General features: G+C 47.4%; 1 protein-coding gene and 1 long non-coding RNA gene across 3 annotated transcripts in view; both read left to right on the top strand.

Moving 5' to 3' along the window:
- The window catches only part of EYA2 (EYA transcriptional coactivator and phosphatase 2), a 267,711-nt gene that overhangs the window by 155,988 nt on the left and 91,723 nt on the right, over window positions 1-20,000 (top strand). The window lies entirely within an intron of this gene.
- On the top strand, window positions 1,415-2,871 carry LOC129146267 (uncharacterized). The gene is made up of 3 exons (XR_008552852.1): window positions 1,415-1,486; window positions 2,075-2,256; window positions 2,674-2,871. It is a non-coding gene; the product is annotated as an uncharacterized LOC129146267 (long non-coding RNA).

Here is a 20,000-nt window from a genome sequence, read left to right on the forward strand (position 1 = left end):
GGAGGATGCAGGGACTTGCCTCAAAACTTCTGAAGGTCTGTGTGTGCTGCCTGGGATGCCAGTGAAGTAGAGACCTTACCCCCCAGGCCCTGCAATCTCTAACCTCTGAGCCACATTTCCCACTCAGAATATGCCTCTTTTTATTATTGTTTCAAATTGCAGTGAAGTGGTTCTCTGTTTCCTAAGTGTTCTCTTTAGATTTTTTTTCTATCATTAGCTTATTCATCAATTGAGTTTTCAATCCATCCATAGCTGTGTCTGTGTCTCAGCGTGACTACAGTTGGTGGCAAGACAAGGGCACTGTTGGGAAGGAATTTGCTTTGTCTTTATATTTGTTCCAAGCGGTTGGGTTGAAGGGTTCAGGGGAGTCCCGGAGAAGGAGATGAAAGTCCTCCCTAGCCACCTCTTCTGTTGTTACCTAGAAGAAAATTGAGAGATCTTTCATTTCATCAGAAAATTTTATTTATTTTTTTGAATCCTTTTAAGATGTCAGTCTCTCTTGGCCTCACCCCACCATCCTAGCCCACCACCACCCATGCTGGTGGTCTCCCAACTGGTCTTCTCCCCTTGCCTTTTGCTTTCTGGAAGGCAGATTCATCTTTAAAAACATGCATCTAGTTAGATCTTTTTACATCTTTGCTCGAAATGTTTCACTGAGCTCCACTTGGAACAAAACCCAAACATGTTCCTACTGCTACAAGGCCCTCCATAATCTAGAACTCTCAGTCTCCCAAATGTCACCTTGTCCTTGATGACCTACCCGGCCGCATTGGTCCCTTTGAACAAATCAAGCCCAGTCACTGTTCTAGTGTGTGCTTTTGAGCAAAGACTGGGATGAAACAGGGCCATCAGCCTTGAAGCAGAGAAGAGCATTCTAGTCAGAGGAAGCAAGTGTAAAGGCCCTGGGGTAGGAATGTTCTTGACATCTTTCAGGGATGCAGTGAGATCAATCCGAATAGAATGAAGTGGGAGGAGGGAAGAGCATGGTGGGATATTAAATGAGAAGACCCCGGGGGGAGCAGGTTTTGCAGGTTATGTAGACACAGGCAGGCTGGGAGGGGAGTCCTCTGAGGGACTCAAGCAGACAAATGTCATGATTGGGTTTATATTGTAGCATAGCCCTTGGGCTCCTGTGTGGAAATGGACTGCAGGAGCAAGGGCAGAATCTGGGGGAAGTTAGGAACCTATTATGTTGTCCAGCCAAGAGACCATGTTGGTTGAACTTGGGTTCTCAGTCCTGACACTGCTGACATTTTGAACTGGATGTGTATTTGCTGTTGGGGGCCCATCCTGTGCCTCTTAGGATGTTTAGCAGCATCCTTGACCCCCAACCACTAGGTGCCAGTAGCTCTTCCAGTCCAGCTGTAACCATTTCTGCAGGCACTGCCAAATGCCTCCTGGGAGGCAAGATGGCCCCTGCTGAGAATTACCGCCCTGGCAGACCTTCTGAATTCACCAGCTAAGCCTCTCTCATCTCTCCCTGCAGGTGCCTCTTTCGCCTTCGGTTTTGGGACTGTTGGTTGCCCCACGACCTCAGCATGCCTTTGGGTTTGCGAAAGCAATGACCTTGCTGCTTATCTGGTTTCATTCTTTGTCAGGTCACAAGCTACATTCTGTCTTCTCCCTGTAACTAAGCAGAAGCTGGACAGGGATCTCCCCTCACATTTTAACACAGAGAAAAGGATTTTCCAGAAGCTCCCAGCTGGTGGGCCCTGAGTGACATCTTGGCCAGAAGTGGTCAAATGGCCCACTGGTGGGAATGTCTGCCTGGGAGGATTGATCTGCCCCCAAGAGCTGGACACACTACCACTGGCGCAGACCCACAAATTCTGTTGTGCCCACTTCTTATGTTTCTCCTTCTAGACTGAAAGCTGCCTCCACCCCCAAAAAGCAAGTGTCACCTCCTATTTATAACCCCTGCCTTTGCTCTGTCCTGGAACACCCCTTAGTAGTGTCTATCCAATGAACAAATACCTGAGCAAGAGGCTCATCAGAGCTGCCCAAGGCGGCTTGGTGTCCTGAGCCCCCAAATCAAAGCACCCAGCAAGATCTCACATGTGGCTTTCCTCCCAAGGTGTCCTACCAGGAAAGGGCCATTTTCCTGCTCTGAAGTGACACCGCAGATTCAGAACCGGCCTGTGTTGGGCATTTTATCCTCGTTGACTCCACTTAATCCAGCCATCCTGTCGACATTATCCCCACCTAAAGATGAGGAGACTGAGGCCGGGGGTGGTCAGCCCCTGTGGGCAGAACCAGGTGAGTTAGAACCTCCCCTGGGGCTGCCCTGCTCTGCTTTTATTAAATCAGGAGCCCCATTAATCATCTCCCAAGTAGATTATCTAGAAGGTGACTATAAAACACGATCTACCATCGCAGGGAGAGACCAAATTGAAATGCGCTTATCATCCAACGGACCCTGCTTTCCCCCCTTAGGCCACCATTATCCGTGGAGACCCGCCAGCGATACCTGCCCACTGAGATTTGCACCTGAGCTGCCCCGGGGCTGCGTTACTCATTTTAATACTCCATTACACGGGCACTAATGCTGCTCGAGTGTCTATTTCATCGCACAGTGAGCTCCACGTGCTTAATCTTCCTTGTCCACTTACCCGGGAGAGAACTATTGGTGGATAAAAGCAAACAGACAAATGGCCACCTTTATCTATGTTCCAGGGCAGCATCTTAACCGGCCAAGACGCTCTGTCCTTCACCAGTGAAACACTCACGGGCGACTGCAATTAAACTGGCTTGTAATTCCCCGTCTCCCAAACGAACCCTCCCTTCATGAGGATGCGCTGGTAGGCATCGGGCATTAATACAAATGAGGCCGTGCAGCTATGTGTAATTAAAGGGGAAGATGGGTACCTCGCTCCGAAAATGAGTCCTATTTTACTGAAGTCGATCCATCTCTGTGTCAGCGCCGGCCCAGCCAGGCAGCCTGAAAGACAATTATCTTTCTTCTGACTTAATGGGGGCTTATGCCGCTATTTTTCATGATCATAATTTCTCAAGACATATAAACAGATTTTTCTCCTAATGCAATTACAGTTCTGCATACAAGACAGCTGATGTCTAAATGAAAACTCAGGCAGAATTAACCACAAGAGGGTATTGTTTCCACCATGCTGGGATTTGTTTTAAAATACATGCCAGGCTGTCTGCTCGGGAACTGAGGAGCCGGCCCCCGCCCTCTGAGGGTGACTCTGCAGCATCTTTTGCTCTTGCAAAGCATTTATTTGGAGGGGGCGGGGCAGCTGTGTGAGCTTGGGAGTCCCTGCTCCAGCACCACGCCCTTCTTTACAGGTGTGTGGGATGCATCCCAGGACACGTCATTTTTCCTACTTTTAATGTTTCTCCTTCACTCACCAATTTGTTGGACTTGTTGAAACCTTGACTTTTATAACCTCATAAAATCCCCTCCGCTCCCAACCCAAACCCAGCCAGAAAGTGTTTGGACAAAAAGAGTTCGGGTTGTATTTCAGCTCTTGATGGAGGTAAAGAAGCACAAAGGAGGAATAGTGTTTTTAAAATTGTTGCACAGAAGTCCAGGAAATAGAATAAAATTCTGGCTCTGCACGGGAGCTGAATGGGACGGCATTCTGTGCGAAAGGGCTGTTAGGGACCTCACATGAGGAACTGAGGTGCGCAGGTGTCCTGTCAGGACAACCCCAGAGAGAGATGCCATCAGGGTGAGGAGGGACACAGCAGAAAGGTTGTCCTGGACCATGTGGGTGGGCGAGGAGAATCAGGCGGCCCTCAAGGGTCCTGAGAGTCTTACTGCGGCCCCAGGCAGCCTGGCTGAGCCATGGCTAAGACTGCTCAGGCTGGACCCCTGAAGCCCCTCGAGTCTCTCAGGCAGACACCAAAATCCCAAACGGAAAACTCAGGCTGAGTCCTCAAACCTAGAGGGGTGGAGAGTTGGCTGTGAATTATGGGAAAGAAATGCTTTGCAGACCCTCAGACCCTGTAGGGGTCTAAGCTGGTGAGTTTTGCCCTGGCCCGACACCTGAATTCTAGCACCTGTCTATGGTAAACTTACACACATGCTTGTACATGCACACACAGGCATGTGCAGACAGATGCACACACAGAACTGTGCACGTGCACCAGGCACACGCACAGGCACTCATGCAAAACTCCCCACATACATTGCCACTGGTTGCACAGAAGTTCATTCAGTCATTCTAAAACACTGATAAAACACTCCTTGGGCCAAGCACCCCTCGGGCCAGGTACCCCTCGGGCCAGGTACCCCTTATGCTCCAGGAAAGGCAGTGAACAGTATCTGGTTCCTGCCTCCCAAGCTCTGTTCACTCTAAGGGCAGCCCGGTGAGGAGATGGGGGCTGAGAGTGGAACATGTTGTAAGGGGACGCCTGCAAAGCCCACTTTTGCACAGTGACCCCTCTCTGCGGCTCCCTGCCTGCCTGGACACTGAAGACCAGCTCCCTGCGCACAGTAGGACAGGCCAGGCCTTCCACTGAGCAACCCTCATCCTCCTCTTTCCCCATCCTGCCAGTTCTGATGCATTCCCTGCCCCCTCTCCTTTCTGGACAGTCCTGTTTTAATCACTTTTTGAGTTAAAAGTCAATATTTAATTAACCAAGTAATTACATTCAGCTTACGCTTGAATCTGGGTATTTGCACATCTGTGCATGTCGGGACACCCGCCCTCTGCCCCTCCATCTGTCCCCTGCCTCTTTCCCACAGTGCCGCCCGCCCTTCCTCTGGGCCAGAGCCGGGAGCCTGCTCTCCAGAGGGTTCTCTGGACCCGAGAGAGGCAGGTAGGGCGGGCTTCCCCTGGAGGACTCCAGGGTCTCTCCCCGGGACAGGAAGTTTCTCTCATCTCCTACTTAATAGTGAGGGGATTTGACTGCAGCTCTGTGCCCCGCCCCCACCCCCCCATCACAGAACCACTGGAGGGTTTTAATTCAATTAAAGTCGTTGCCTATAGAAAGGGGGAGGGGCAGGCAGAAGCCCACTCACCTCCTCAGGGAGCTTCCGCAGCTTTGCTTGTCCCGCATCCTGGAGGAGAAGGAGCTCATCAGACAGCCGGCTGGTGTGTAATTTAGTGTTCTAATAAGCAGCTCGAGTAAGGGCCACAGTGGCGGCTCCAGGACGCAGGTTGGACGTTTGCACAAGAAGGATCGGGCCAAGTTTGCATGCATAAATGGTCCATGTTGGCTAACTGCCAAGGCTCAGGGGTCAATAGGTAAGGGTCACACATACACACACATATTTTACTTGAATTTAAGATCTTTTCCTGAAACCCTACCTCTAAATTTCTAAATGTATTGCCCAATCCATGACTTCACTGTAAAATGCCAGGTTCGGGAGGACAGCGTGACTATGTGTGTTTCCCTCCCTGTGCACCTGTCTGCATCCAGCTGCCTGGAATGGCCACATATTCAACCATCATCCCGAGGACCTGGATCCTGGGTCACTGCAAAGCCAAGGCCGGACTCTCACCATACCTGACTCCCCCTGCTGATCTGATTGTCATTTGTAAAACAATTTTGGAAATGATCTCAATAATATTTCATTATTCAATAGCCTTATATTTGGAACCCAGTAGGGGCTATCCCTGTTTTGTTTTTTTCTTTTTGGAACCATGATTAAGTGCCAAGCATCCTAGAATGTTCCCAAAGTGTGGAATGGGGTTGCTGATGAACAAAATGATCAGAGCGTTATCGCTAACATTTAGCATGGTTCAGAGGCCCCATGAAATACCACTGAATCACGCAGCTAGAAAGCTATTTCTGTCTTCCCTCTGCCAGTGCTCCCAGAACGCAGGGATCCCTGTGCTACCCCCTTCATGGAAATGCCCCCCATCCCCTGGCAATCCCTAACTGGTTTCTAATTTCCATCTGTCCGTTTTATTTTTTGTATTCAAAAATAATATGTAAATGGAATTCTACAACATGTCATAGTTTCAGATCGACTTTATCTTCACTCAGCATGATTCCCTCGGTGAGTTGTTCTGTTACCAATAACTTCTCCTTTTTACTGTTGGTTTATCACACATTATAGATGTTGGACGGTTTGTTTAACCATTCACCCCTTGGAGGCCATTTGGATAGCTCAACTTTGGAATTGTTATAAATAAAGCTGCTGTGAAATTTCATGTACAAGTTTCAAGTGTAAACACGAGTCTTTATTTCTCTGGGATAAATGCCCAAAAGAACAATTGCTGGGTGTCTGTCAAGTTCATTTTTACTTTTGAAAGAAGTCACCCTGTGCTTATGGCACAAGATGGTGTAGAGTCACTTTTTGCTGCTTCCCCCTCTAAAGTTAATTAATTACCCTGGAAATATTTTCACAGATGATCATAAAGGACTCAGAGAGATGGGAAGATGAACTGCCTAGGAACTGCAGGGCTTGAATAATAATACCCTGGGTGAATTCCCTGGGGTTTCTCCATACTTCCCGTATATCCTGCACTGCACCCCTAGAGACCCCCAAACTCCCAGTTGGCATTGATGAAACAAAAGAAATGTGAGATCAGAAAGGGGACAAACCTAGGGTCAGCAGTGGGCTCTACTTCTACCCTTTTCCACATTCCATCCCCACCCATGGCATGGAGGCCCTCTTGGCTACCCCAACAAACTGGCATCTCCTGACCCTCCACTCAGTGGCAAAGGGTGATCTGGAGCCCCAGGCTGCCCTCCGGCAGCTTGGCTGCTTTTTCTGCATGAATTGAAATGATTTGACTTTTTTAGTCTGTAGATATAGTGTATTACATTGATTGTCTTCTGAATAGTGACTCAATCTTGCACACCTGAAATAAATCCCATTTGATCGTGTTGTATCATTTTTATTTGTTGTTGGTTTCAGTTTGCTAATATGTAATCGTGCATGGCTTCACAAATGAGAAATGCACTGTTAGGTGATGTCATTGCATGAATGTCATGGAGAATCATTACACAAACCGAGTGGTATAGCCTACTGCACCCCCAGGCTGTGTATGGCATAGCCCACTGTTGTATAGCAGTCCATTGTTGAGTGACATGTTGTTAAAGCAATGTACGACTGTATTTTCATATTCTTGTGTCTAAAAGTTCATGAGAGATATTGGTCTGTTTTTTCTATTGTTTTTGTCTGGTTGTAGTGTTAGCATAATAGTGGCCTCATAAGACAAGCTGGGAAATGTTTCTTTCTCTTATTTCCTGGAAGAGATTGTGTAAAGCTGGTATTAATTTCCTGGAAGAGATTGTGTAAAGCTGGTATTAATTTTTCTAAAATGCTAGATTAAATTTTTTTGGTAGCTTTTTAATTACAAATGCAATATCTTAAATAGCTTCAGGACTCTTCAGCTTATCTATTTCATTTTGATTTAGCTAAGTAGTTTATGGTTTTTGAGGAATTGGTTCATTGCTTCTAAGGTATGACATTTATGGGTGTAAAGTTGTTCATAACATTTATCCCTTTAATGGTTGTATAATCTGTAGCCATATTTTCTGTTTTATTCCTGTGCCGCGAACCAGCACAGCAGTAGACGATGAGGCCACCTCAGGGTTGAGAGAAGCGTGCAGGGTGGTCAGGGCGTCGGCGAAAGAAATGACAAACAGACACACTTCAAGAGTGAAAATCTGAGTGTAATTTTCTCTAAATTTGTGACCAGTATATATATGTTTTTCAAAAGCACAGGAATGAATATCAAGGAAATTAGCTTGCTCATGGGCTCAGTCTACCACTATCAGGGAGGTGATCTACATAACAAGCAATGACCATTATAGAAGAAAGAAGGAAGTTTAGAAAGACAAATAAGGGATTAAAGTTTGTAGTTCTAGGAAGAGGGATAAGATTTTTAGCATTCTTGTAGTGGTTCTTGGTGGTCGTTATCTATTGATAAGCTTCTGCCTTTTCAGGGAACTTCTGTTGCACTTTCTCTGCTTCAGGCTGTTCTCCCCCTGCGCGCTGGTTGCCCAGCCGGACCTAGGGACCGTGGCGAAAGCCATTCCTAAAGATCACTGCGGGGGGAGGTGCAGCAGGTAGGGTTTTGCTGTTCTTCCCCTGCGCGCTGGTTGCCCAGCCGGACCTAGGGGCGGTTAGCCCTAAAGGTCACTGCAGGGGAAGGTGCAGCAGGTCCCCCTTCGTTTTTAGAAGGGAGTTGGAAGGTGTACATATCTCGTTGAAGACGATGAATGGACCTGTGAAGTAGGTGGACACAGAGGGGAAGGAGTAAACAAAGGAACAGGACGAGTAGGGAAAGAACAATAAAGGAGAGATGAGATGATACCAGTGAGTAGGAGTCAAAGATTGGAGAGTAGAAGCTAAAGAATGAGCAAAGGAAGAGAGTGAAGTGTGCAGATGAGACTTACTGACAGCAGGGCCTTAATCAGCGCGAGACAAAGCCGGAGGTCCGGCAACGGGAAAAGTAAATGAAAAATCTCCTTACTGGCCTATTTTGCTAATCCTAAAATGCCACCTAGGGGCCCTTGATGGGCTTTGATATGATTAGGATTATTATGTAATGCAATTTTAGGTTTGGTAACAACTGGAAAAAGGTTAGCGGGTGGGCGGGAGGGTTTATCATTTTTGAAAGTTAATTTATCTAGCATTTCAGTATATTCATGATCATTAAACATCCTCTGACTGGGAAAGGGATTCCTTTGATACGGGAGCAGAGGCTTGAGTAGATCATTATTGTTTTTAGGATTATCCTGAACTTCATCCTGTTGGCCTTCCCACAATTCTGCCTCAGTGGCATCACCCAACAAATCTCTAATTTGTACCCACAAGGACAGAGCCTGTCTCAGAACCTGAGATGGTCCATGAAGGGCATAAAACTCTCACTTTTTTTCCTACTTTCTTCCAAGTTTCCAGTGACAAACTACCTTTTTCTGGAAACCACGGGCATACCCGTAATATAAATTTATAAAGTTGCAGTAGAGCTTTTTTATTTACTTTAATACCTCGTGTTTCAATCATATTTTTTAATATAGATAGAAAAAGATTTTTGTTTTTGGTCTCGTGGTGCTTTCGTTCACTCAAGCAAAGATTTCTTTCAACTGTGCTGTCCGGCCCGTGTCCCTCGCGGGAACTTGCGGAGGCGTCTTAGCTAAGGTTTGTCCGTATAAGTCCCGGACCAGGCTACTCCGAAGAGCAGATGACCGTTATGCCATATGACGTTCCTCCACGGGAATCGCGGGTGCAGCCCACTCAGACTCCGTAGACACGAGGCCGTGGAGCCGTATTCATACACTCTCACACACACACAGCACCACGAGCATTCACTCTTAGAAAAACTTCTTACTATCTTGAACTGATCATCCTTTATCAGCGAGCTCCGGACACTCCAGTGAGGATCCTATCCCTGACTGTTTAAAAGAGGGTATTTTAAGGGAATCACATTCACACTCACACACACAAGAAGGGAGATAGCTTACCCAACACGATCTCTCCGTTACTCACCTCTTTTTTGGGTGGAAGACACAATGAAATGAAATGAAATGTCGGGGCCCCACGTTGGGCGCCACCTGCCGCGGACCAGCACAGCAGTAGACGATGAGGCCACCTCAGGGTTGAGAGAAGCGTGCAGGGTGGTCAGGGCGTCGGCGAAAGAAATGACAAACAGACACACTTCAAGAGTGAAAATCTGAGTGTAATTTTCTCTAAATTTGTGACCAGTATATATATGTTTTTCAAAAGCACAGGAATGAATATCAAGGAAATTAGCTTGCTCATGGGCTCAGTCTACCACTATCAGGGAGGTGATCTACATAACAAGCAATGACCATTATAGAAGAAAGAAGGAAGTTTAGAAAGACAAATAAGGGATTAAAGTTTGTAGTTCTAGGAAGAAGGATAAGATTTTTAGCATTCTTGTAGTGGTTCTTGGTGGTCGTTATCTATTGATAAGCTTCTGCCTTTTCAGGGAACTTCCGTTGCACTTTCTCTGCTTCAGGCTGTTCTCCCCCTGCGCGCTGGTTGCCCAGCCGGACCTAGGGGCGGTTAGCCCTAAAGGTCACTGCAGGGGAAGGTGCAGCATTCCTGGTATTGGTAATTTGTTTTTTTTCTCTATCTTCACTCATCTTGCTAGAATTTTATCAATTTATCGATCTTATCAAATAACCTGTTCTTTTTTCATCGATTTTCTCTATTTTTCTGTTACCAATGTAATTGACTCCTCCTCTTTATTATTTCTTTCCTTCTGCTTACTTTGGATTTAATTTACTCTTTTTTACCTTGTTTCTTGAGGTAGGAACTTAGATGAATGACTTGAAATCTTTCTTTTTTTCTAATGTAAGCATTTAGTACTCAAAATTGCTCACTCAGCATAACTTTCATTGCATCTCATCCATTTTGATATGTTGTATTTTCATTTTCACTGAGTTCTCTGTATGTTTAAATTTTTCTTTAGACATCTCTTCAACTTTTGGTTTTATATAGAAGTGTACTTTCTAACATTCAGCACCTGAAGATTTTCCTATTGTCTTTCTGTTACTCATTCCTAGTTTGATTCCATTACAGTGAAAGAACATGTTCTTTGTGATTTGAATTCTCTTAAATTTGTTAAGGTGTGCTTTATGAGCCATGATATGATCTGTCTTGGAGAATGTTCCATATGAGTTTGTAATGAATGTGTATTCTTTTGTTGGTTATAGAAGTCTATAAATGTCAATTAGATCCAGTTGATTTATGATGTTGTTCAGTTTAACTATATCCTTACTGATTTTCTGTCTTCTAGATCTGTCTGCTACATATGTCAATTACTGACAGAGATTGTCAAATATTGATAGTAGCTTAGTGTTGAAGTCTCCAACCATAATTTTGGATTTATGTGTTTATCCTTTCAGCTTCTCTCAGTTTGTGCTTCCTGTAACATAAAGCTCAGTGTTTGGTGCACAAACATTTAGGGCCCACTATATCTTCTTGGTGAATTGATCCTTTTATTATTATATAATGTCCCTCGTTGTCCCTGGTAATTTCTTTTGCTCTGAATTCTGCTCAACCTGATATTAATATATCCACTCCTGCTTTTATTATGTCAATATTTTCATGACATGTCTATCCATTATTTTATTAATACTTTCATTTGCCTATGCCATTATGTTTAATGAGAGTTTCTTGCACACAGTATATAATTGTTTGTTTGTATTTTTAAATCCACTTTGAAAATCTCTTTTAATTGGTATATTTAGGCCATTGGCATTTAAAGTAATTACTGATATGTTAAGGTCAAAGCTGTGATTTTGTTATTTTATATTCTACTTATTCCTTCTGTTTCTTATTCTTTTGTTTGTTTTTTTTTTTTTTGAAGATTTATTTATTTTTATACAAGAACCGGGGTACAGGCCAGAGGTGCGGGAGGGTAAGAGGATTCACCAGAGATAGGGCGGGGAGCAGAACAGGCAGACTGATGAAATACACTGCTGAGGGGAGCAGCGGGTGCAACAGGAGAGGTCTGCTCACCATGTGGGATTCTTGCCGGCAGGTTGGGATCAAACGGGTGCTGCAGAGGCTGCGGACAGCTTCACAGTGCGGCGCTCAACTGCCTTTGCCACCAGGGAGGCCTTGTTTTCCTTTTTCTTACCTTCTGGTGATATTAAAATGTTTTCAGAATCCTATTTTGATTTACTCATAATGTTTTAGGGTACCTTCTTTTGTATATTTTTCAGTGGTTGTTTAGGTGTTATGCACATGTACAGCTTACCACAGTCTGCTGCATTCAGTGTTTTAACATTTCTAGTGAAGTGCTGGAGCCTTCCTGAGATTTGAGTTTCTTCACCTTCCCCACTTTTAAAAGGCAATTGTCTTAAATATTTCACACAATGGAGTACTACATTACCTATTGTGATTGTTTTTACTTCATCTATGACTTCAGAAATGCTTAAAGAATAGTCTATTATATTCACTCCTATTTTTACCTTTCTCAATATTTTTTTCTTTCTGAAGTTCCAGGAGTTCTTCTGCTTCTGCTTTCTTTCTTTTGCCTGTATGTAGTTATAGTTGAAGTGAGTGTCTTGTACATATAATTGGGATTTGCTTTTAAATTAGCTCTGCCAATCTCTGTGTTTCCTCTGATGTATACAGACCATCTACATTTAGTGTAATTATTGATTTATGAGGGCTCAAGTCCACCTTTCCATTTTTTGTTTTCCTGTTGTTCTTTCTCCTTTTCATCTGTGGGCCACTTAAACACTGTTTAGTGTTACATTGTAATTTATCTATGGTATTTTAAAGTGCATCTCTTTATACAGATTTCTTAGTGGTCACCCTAGGTCTTTGTATAACTTATCACTGGTGTCATCAGGCTACTAATTTAAGTAAAGTATGGAATCTGATTCCATCACTATGGCTTGTCCTGTGTCTGGTTAATCCCCAGGCTGGAGTTTCCCAACCTTGTGGTGATTGATATTTTGGACCATATTATCTCTGTTTAGCTGCTCTGGGGAGACTGGAGTGGGACATGGGGAAAGGAACTCTCTCCCTTTAGGGGGCTGATGCAGTCCCCAGGAGAGATGATGCATCAAGCACAGGCCCCTTTGCAGAGTCTGGGACCTGACGAGTTCCCTGAGTCCTGACTTTGGGGTTGGAGATGGGGTTCCCCACTGCAACAGGGACAACCAGACCCATGGGGTCAGAAGAACTCCAAGGCACATGGTTTCTTCTCAACATCTCTGCCTCCTGTCTAAAATAAATGAGACCCAAAGTCTACATCTGGACAGGACTTGAAGGCTCATTTCCCCAGGAAGTAGAAAAATGACCGCAGAGAGCAAAGAGCAGCATGAGAGGGAGCGCTGCCCGAGCCAGGGGCCGCATCCCGCTGCCCTCGGCCACCACAGCTGTGACTGTCTGACCCCGGGGCAGGGCGACCTAGGTCAAGCAGAATCTAGCCCTCAACTTTGGAGCCCTCAATTCTCTCTTCTGTCATTTTGTTTAACTCCGCAACTGAAAACCAACATGAACTACATGCCCGGCTATGGGATCCCTGGACTGGAGGCCTTCAGGGCATCCCCGCTGGATGGAGGAGCCGACTGTGCCACGTGTCCCCGTTCTCTTCACGAGGACACCGAGCGTCCTCCCTGGCTTACTGCTGAGGAAGAGGGGCTGTGGGGTGGAGGGCAGGTGGGCGGAGACCCAGGATGAGTAGCTCACCCAAGGCAGACGCCACCGTCCTCCAGGTCCAGACCTACCCTGCACCCCACTTGACCTGAGAGCTTGACTGCATCCCGCCCACCCCTGCATCCCCCACTGCAGACAGGAGAGACCAGGAGAAGCCCCCACGCCGGCCTCCTGTCCTCTCTGTTGTCGGTGAACTGGGCCGACAGTTCCGAGCCTGGCTGGTCACTTGGTTCGGTCTCGTGCTGCCACCAACACAGCCAGGTGGCCCCGGGGAGACGGCTGTCTGCAGAGCTGGCCTCCAGAGGCTTTTCTGTCCGTCTATCGGACAGAAAGCAAATATTTTTCTTTTGACATTAGCAGAGTTTTTGCTCTGCAATAGCTTCTACTGTTCAGAGAGGCTGCCATTGTTCAGTCTAGGAACATTATCCAAATCATTATTTGAGCACTGGCATTGGGCCTGCCTTTGTGTAAATATCCCCATGGTTCTTTTTCCTTAACTCTGATTTTAGAGGCCAGGTGGGAAAAATAAAACAACAAAATACAACTCTTGCATCCTGAAAGAAACAATAGGTCACGGCCCTTCCAGCTTCCTGTTTTGTTCGCCCTCTGGAAAGGATTTCTTTCTGCTGGATTTAAGTTCAGCATCCTCTCTGAAAGGCAGGGCTCAGAGGGCTGCACGCATGTGCAAAGGCCCTGAGGCAGAACAAAAAGGCAGGTGTGCTGGGAGCACAGGGAGTTTGAGAAAGGGAGGTAGATAGAACCTGACACTGGTGGGAGGCAGGAGGCAGTAGACAGTGCCTGAGGGCTCTGGTGGGAATGGAAAGGGGCGCTAGCCGTGGCCAGGGGACACATGGGCCTCCAGCCTTCGTCTTCTCTCAGACAACAGAGTTTGGACTATTGTAGCTGGCGGAAAATATGATTTTCTAAGTAAGACTTTGCAATCAGCTGAAATTGTGGAGATGCTACAGTTGCAAACCCGTAGCTGTTTGGAATCCATTATTAAAAATATGAATCAGTCTGTTCACTGGCAAGACATGATGATTAGTACAAAACCAAGGTGCTCCTCATTTAACAATGTGTATTAGCGATCATGCGTGTCAATATTTTTAAGGCAGTTTTCAACAAGAATTTGCAGCCAGGAATCAGTCAGAGCCCTGGGGCCTGCCTTGACAATCTGGCACATAAGAATATGGTCTCATTTAGGATGTGCTGTGTAGGGCTGGGAGAGGCATTTCCAGACCAAAGATACTCTGGAGGGAGTTTTGTTTCCAGGCAAAACTTTGCAATGAGGACCTAAGGTTAGAGAGGCTGGAAGTAGCCAAGTCTATTTTATTCTAAAGGAAAGAGACATGGGGGGTTGTAAGCAGAGGAGGAACATGGCCTGCTAGATTCCAACAAATTCCCTCTGTCTTCACGTGAAGGAAGGACTGTCAGTTGCAAGGGCAGAGCAGGAAGGTAGAGGCGGAAGCCAGAGCAAAAATCCATCAGGTGAGAGATGACAGGGCCTGGCTAGAGCCTGGCAGTGGGTGGTGAGGAAGGACAGGCCTCAGCCTGTGTTTGGAGACCCAGGGTCCATAAAAGGAACAAGGGTATCTCTTAGAATTATTAGCTGAGCTTCCAGGTTGGTGGTGGAACACCAGACCTTCTCTCTTGGGATTAATAAATGCTGTAGAGGCCATGCTGGAAATAAAGACTTGGTTCGGGTTATAATTTTGTATTGATGATTCTTGATGGAAATCAACCAACTATGGCGGTACATGGGAGGAAGCTGTGGTGATGGTAACACAGGCAGAGCAGGGCAAAGTAATAACTGATAAAGTAAATAATTATAGTGACTCGTGACAGAAGTGAGGCTTCTGAGGTTAAGTGGAAGGTTGAAGGGAGAAAGAGGAAACAGTTAGGTAGTAGCAAAAAAAGAAATAAAATAAATGTACGAGCATGTATGCATTCATGTATGGAGGGTACACTGCATGTAATGTATTACGTGTTGTCGTATGTTTATGTTGGAAGTGGCAGAGCCAAGATTCAAACCCATGATCTCTAACCACTGCACGGTTGAGCCCGTCATCTGGCAGAGGATAGTAACTCATTCGGATTTGAAAGGTTATTTTTCACTGCAATAAATTGCATTGCTGGACCTACAGGCATCTTGGCACCTGGGCAAGTGTTCCTGAGGATGAGTTCTGGGAGTGGAGGTGTCTGAGAGCCCCTGGCATCTGTGGCTTCAGGCACCCCACGGCAGCCCTACCCCTAGATCAGGACTCCCAAAGCCTGTCCTTTTCTAGAGTCAGAACTTCCTCCCCAGCACTCACATGGCTTTTAAAGTGGCCAAGCTCTTTCCAGGAGGTGGGGAGTGAGAAGAGAAGCTGGAGCTTCTGAACCTCCAAACGGCCCCAGGTCAACGAAGCTCACAGCCAAAACCCTGAACACATTTTCTCACAGCCGGGACAGCAGGCATGCAGAGATGGGGTTCTGGAAAAATTGATCATCTGCTATTTTCTGCTCATCCTTGTGGCAGTTCTGACAGTTCTTTGAGTTGGAGACAAAGATCATTTTAGGCTTCCTTCCAGTTTCAGGGCAGGTAAGCAGCCGGTCCCTAGCTTGGGAGTGTTTGAATGGCTAGCATGGGACACAGGAGGGCTACGTCCTTGTCCTAACTGTGAGGGAGAGCCAAGGTGGGGTCCTGGACACAGCCCGCTTTTCTGAACAGAGGAAGGAAGGAGGTTCCAGCTGTGGTTGCTTTGTGACCTTTGGCAGGGAGGCCCGTGCAGGGGTGGTTTGCCCGGGGCTCCTGTGAATAGGTGTTACTTGGCTCAGTTCAATCTAGGCAGATCTTTGGGGCCAGGGCTTGGCAAGGTCCTAGGACATTTCCCCCAGTAACTGATGGGTCTTGCCTTCAGAAGCACCCAAATGTAGCTCAAGGCCCACCATCAGCGCTGCACAGAGAATCATCTGGTTTTGCGATAACTCAGTGCCCTCAGGGCTGCTGGACTTTGCATTTTTATGCCTCAATTATTTTGTTTTAAAATGAACTTCCCAGTCCTCCTTGGTGGCCTATGGGTTAAGTCTCAGTGCTGTCACTGCAGCGTGAGTTTGATCCTTGGCCAGGGAGGTAACCCACATGGCGCAGCAACCTCTCCTGTCTGGCCCGCTGCTCCCCTCAGCAGTGCATTTCAGTCAATCTGCCTGTTCTGTCCCGCTCTGTCTCTGGTGAATCCTCTTACCTCCACATCCTCTACACCTCTGACCTAAACCCCAGTTCTATGCAAAAATAAATAAAATTTTTAAAAATTTAAATGAACTTCCCATTCTGTGAATAGGAAGATTCATGAAAATCAGTGGAATCCTGTTGTTAATCCAAGTACAACAAACACGGTTCTTAATCTTCAGCAATTCTAGCCCCCACGGTGAAGGTGTGTCTTTGTTTACCAGAGCGAGTGGAAGGGGCATCGCAGAAGAGATGTTTCCCAGCACCTCCCCAAGACATCCCTTTGATCTGTTCTGCAAGATGGAGACCGGAAAAGGAGAGAAGTTTCTCAAGTGTGAATAGTCTTTTAAACCTGGAGCCATGTTATATGGGAGGCACCATCTGAGCCCGTGACGTGGTGGGCATTCCCTGGACACTCGAGACCAGAGGGGGCCAGAGGAGAGCTGCCGCGTGAATGCCAGCGGGTCTCCTGGAACACAATCTCTGGACTGGAAAAGTTAGCATTTGTCTTCGACTCCTCAAAGTTCCAGAACCCTCTAAGTCCTAATCAACACTACTTGCTCTCAACTTGGGAATGTGGAGTCAGTTCAGCAGCCCCCAAAGGCATTGCCAGTTAGGGGAACAAGGCATGCCAGGCTGCATCACCAACTTCACAGTATTTAAAACTTTCAAGAAAAGCACATATTACGGCCTCCCTGGTGGTGCAGCAGGTTGAGTGCCACCCTGTGAAGCTGTTTGCAGCCTCTGCAGTGTGTTTGAATTCCTGGCTGGCCAGGGAGAAACCCACATGGCGCAGTAGACCTCTCCTGCCTCGCCCGCTGCTCCCCTCAGCAGTTTCTTCGGTCTGTCTGCCTGTTCTGCTCCCCGCTGTCTCTGGTGAATTCTCTCACCCTTCCACGCCTCTAACCTGTACCCCAGTTCTTGTATAAATAAATAAATCTTTAAAAAGAAAAAAAGAAAAGCACATATTACAAGCACATCAAATCCATGATTTCATAGGCAAGCTTGCTTGGTTTGAGGCTAAAACTGAAGAGAGTGAGACCTTGGAAAGAAGGATCTTCCACAGTAGCACAAGTGGAGCTAGAAGATGGTCCAGGACAACACCCGGAGGACAGTGGCAATGGATGGCACTGGGAAACGCTGAGTTTTTGGCAGGCGGAGTGGTTTGGATGCTGGGATTAGAGTCCCACCATTGGGGAGGGAGCAGGCCCTCCCCAACCCCTTGGAGTCCCACAGAGAGGTGTTGGGGTGACCTCACCCCTGCCCAGTGGGATGGGAAGGTTTGGTCATGGAAAGAAATTGGGTTTGTTTTTCTCCACACGTCCCCAGGCTCATGTTGGACAAAACAAGTTTTGGTTGGCTGGCCTGGCTTCATTTAAAATATTTAAAACAGCCTCTCCAGCCTTCATGACGGTGTCCTCCAGGCCCTTACCTCCCGTCTGGGCTGTCCGTCTGCAGCAGGGCTGGGCTGGAGAAGGAGATTAGATCATATATTTTGGTGCTAAAGATGTTGATATAGAAAGTGTGGTAGTTACAACATTTTTAATAAATCAGGTTAGTGTCCTAAGGGGAGGCTTACCATGTGCTATTTATGCACAAATGCCTCTATCATTTAAGAGGCTTGTTAAAAATTGTAGTTTAAGAGCAGATTAGCAAAGCTCTCCCCAGCTGGCGTCTCTGGGCGGGAGCGAGCACGACAGGCAGACGCGCAGAGAGGGAGCTGGCGGGCAAGAACGCCCAACAGCTAATTGCCTCCGAAATGAGTAGGATGGAAAAGTAAGCACTTTAAGACCCTGGTTTGGAGCAGATTAAAATAAGAGACAGTTCCACAGGCTGTTTGCTTTTTGCCAACACAGCATCAGGGGCTGCTGAGAGCCGGTGGGTGATTCACCAGGTGGCTGCCGCCCGGCTTTCCAGAAGACGTGACAGGTCAGCGGGGAGCCTGCCTCTGCCCTTCACACCACCTGATGTAGGAGAGCGGACGGGCAATGGTCCGGGAAAGCCTCTGGCCCACAGCGATGGGTTCTGGTGTCCGAGGGCCCACAGCTGGCTCGTGAGGGCACAGCACGGCTTTCCCCTCAACAGCGGCCTCTGCTCTCCCAGCGAGAGGGACCTCTCACCAGGCCAAGGCTTGGCTTTTTTCCTTTCTGGCTTACCTGGTCTGGACTACACTCTCCTAGCCCCAAGTACACCTTACATGAGATCAGAATCAAACATGAGCCCAGCTAAAACCATTTCAGATGATGAGAAGTGACATGAAGAAAGGAAACAGGTAGGTGGGGACAAAAGGAGGCAAGTGGTGTCCCTTAGATCACTTGCTTGGGAAGGTTTGTCTGAGGAAGCAACGATTGTCAAGAGCCCCGTATGAATGGAGGGAGTCAGAGTAATAAGAGGGGGAGACGGTTGCAGGCAGAGAGAATAGCCAGAGACCCCAAACTGGACTGAGTGTGTGTTTGGGGATAAACAGGCCCCACGTGGTGGAAGTGAAGTGGGCAGGGGCTACATCTTGCAGGACCTTGTAGACCAGTGTAAGGAGCCTGGCCTGGAAGCCATAAAGGTGCATAAAGGAGCTACTAGTGAGGAGGTGACATGGCCTGGGTTCCGCATTAGGAATCTGTTCCCTCCTGTTACTGGGAGATAGGGGAGTGACCAGGGAGGAAGGGGTGGGCAGTGATGGAGAGGGAGATGGGGAGGTGGCCCGACCAGATATAATGGACACCGCCTCCTAATACCAGAGAACAGTTCTCTTTATGGAGCCCGGGCTCCGGGCGAGGCATTCTTCCAAGCCTCCTCGCGCATTACCTCATTTACTCCTCAAACAACCCTCTGAGGCAGGTACTCCATTTTCCATGAAAGGGAACAGACATGGAGTCATTTTCCCACTGGGACTGGCCCATGGCTACCCTGCAGTCCTCTCCTCAGAGGACACAGCCTGCTGAAACCCCACACTGAGGAGACCTACAAGTCAGCACTCCCTGACCTGGCCTTCCCAGTCTTGGGGCCAGGAGTTGGTTGCTAAGCAACCTACTTATGCTCAGTGAATCCTAGGGCCAAGGCAAGCACAGCCATTGGTGGCCCAGGTATCACATGATCAAGAGCTGACCAATCAGGGCATCCCATTGTCCTGACTACAGTGATTGTCTCAGGGATGCTCATGTGATCCAGGTTGGTCCTGCTGGACGCCTTCCCAGGCCTTTGCATCCATGTTGGAAAAGAGGTGCCCTTCTTCAGCCGGGATGTCTGAGATGGGAGCCCACCCCTGCCTCTCGGGGAGAACACGAGGCTGAGAGTGAAGCTGATGTAGCAACAAGATGAGCCAGGAGCTGGGGAGAGTTGTGAGCAAATCCCCAGAGTACTGGGATTGAATGGAGCTTTATTGAGCTACTACAAATTCTCTTTTTCTGGCAAGTCAGTTTAAGTGGGTTTTTCTGCCCCAGGTGGGGCTCCCACGAGCAGGTTCCCTGTGTGTGCCAGACTTGGCTCACTCTCACAAACCTGGGGGACCTGGGGGCAGGCAGTGCCTCCTTCCCTCTCCCAGCAGGCTGCATTGGCCTGTGTCTGACCAGTCCCCACGACTGTATGAGGAACCCCCAGAGTGGCCAAGCCTGGACACCTCCTATCAACTCCGGGCCCCAGGATGTGTGACCAGCCCCCGGACTCATTTGGGGAGAGCACTGTCGAGGAGGAGGGGCAGTGGGAAAGTGAGAGTTCACTGGGGAGACAGCC

This window comes from Talpa occidentalis, unplaced genomic scaffold, assembly GCF_014898055.3.
Source record: "Talpa occidentalis isolate TD23 unplaced genomic scaffold, MPIMG_talOcc4v2.1 talOcc4.10, whole genome shotgun sequence".
NCBI classification, from domain to species: Eukaryota; Metazoa; Chordata; class Mammalia; order Eulipotyphla; family Talpidae; genus Talpa; species Talpa occidentalis.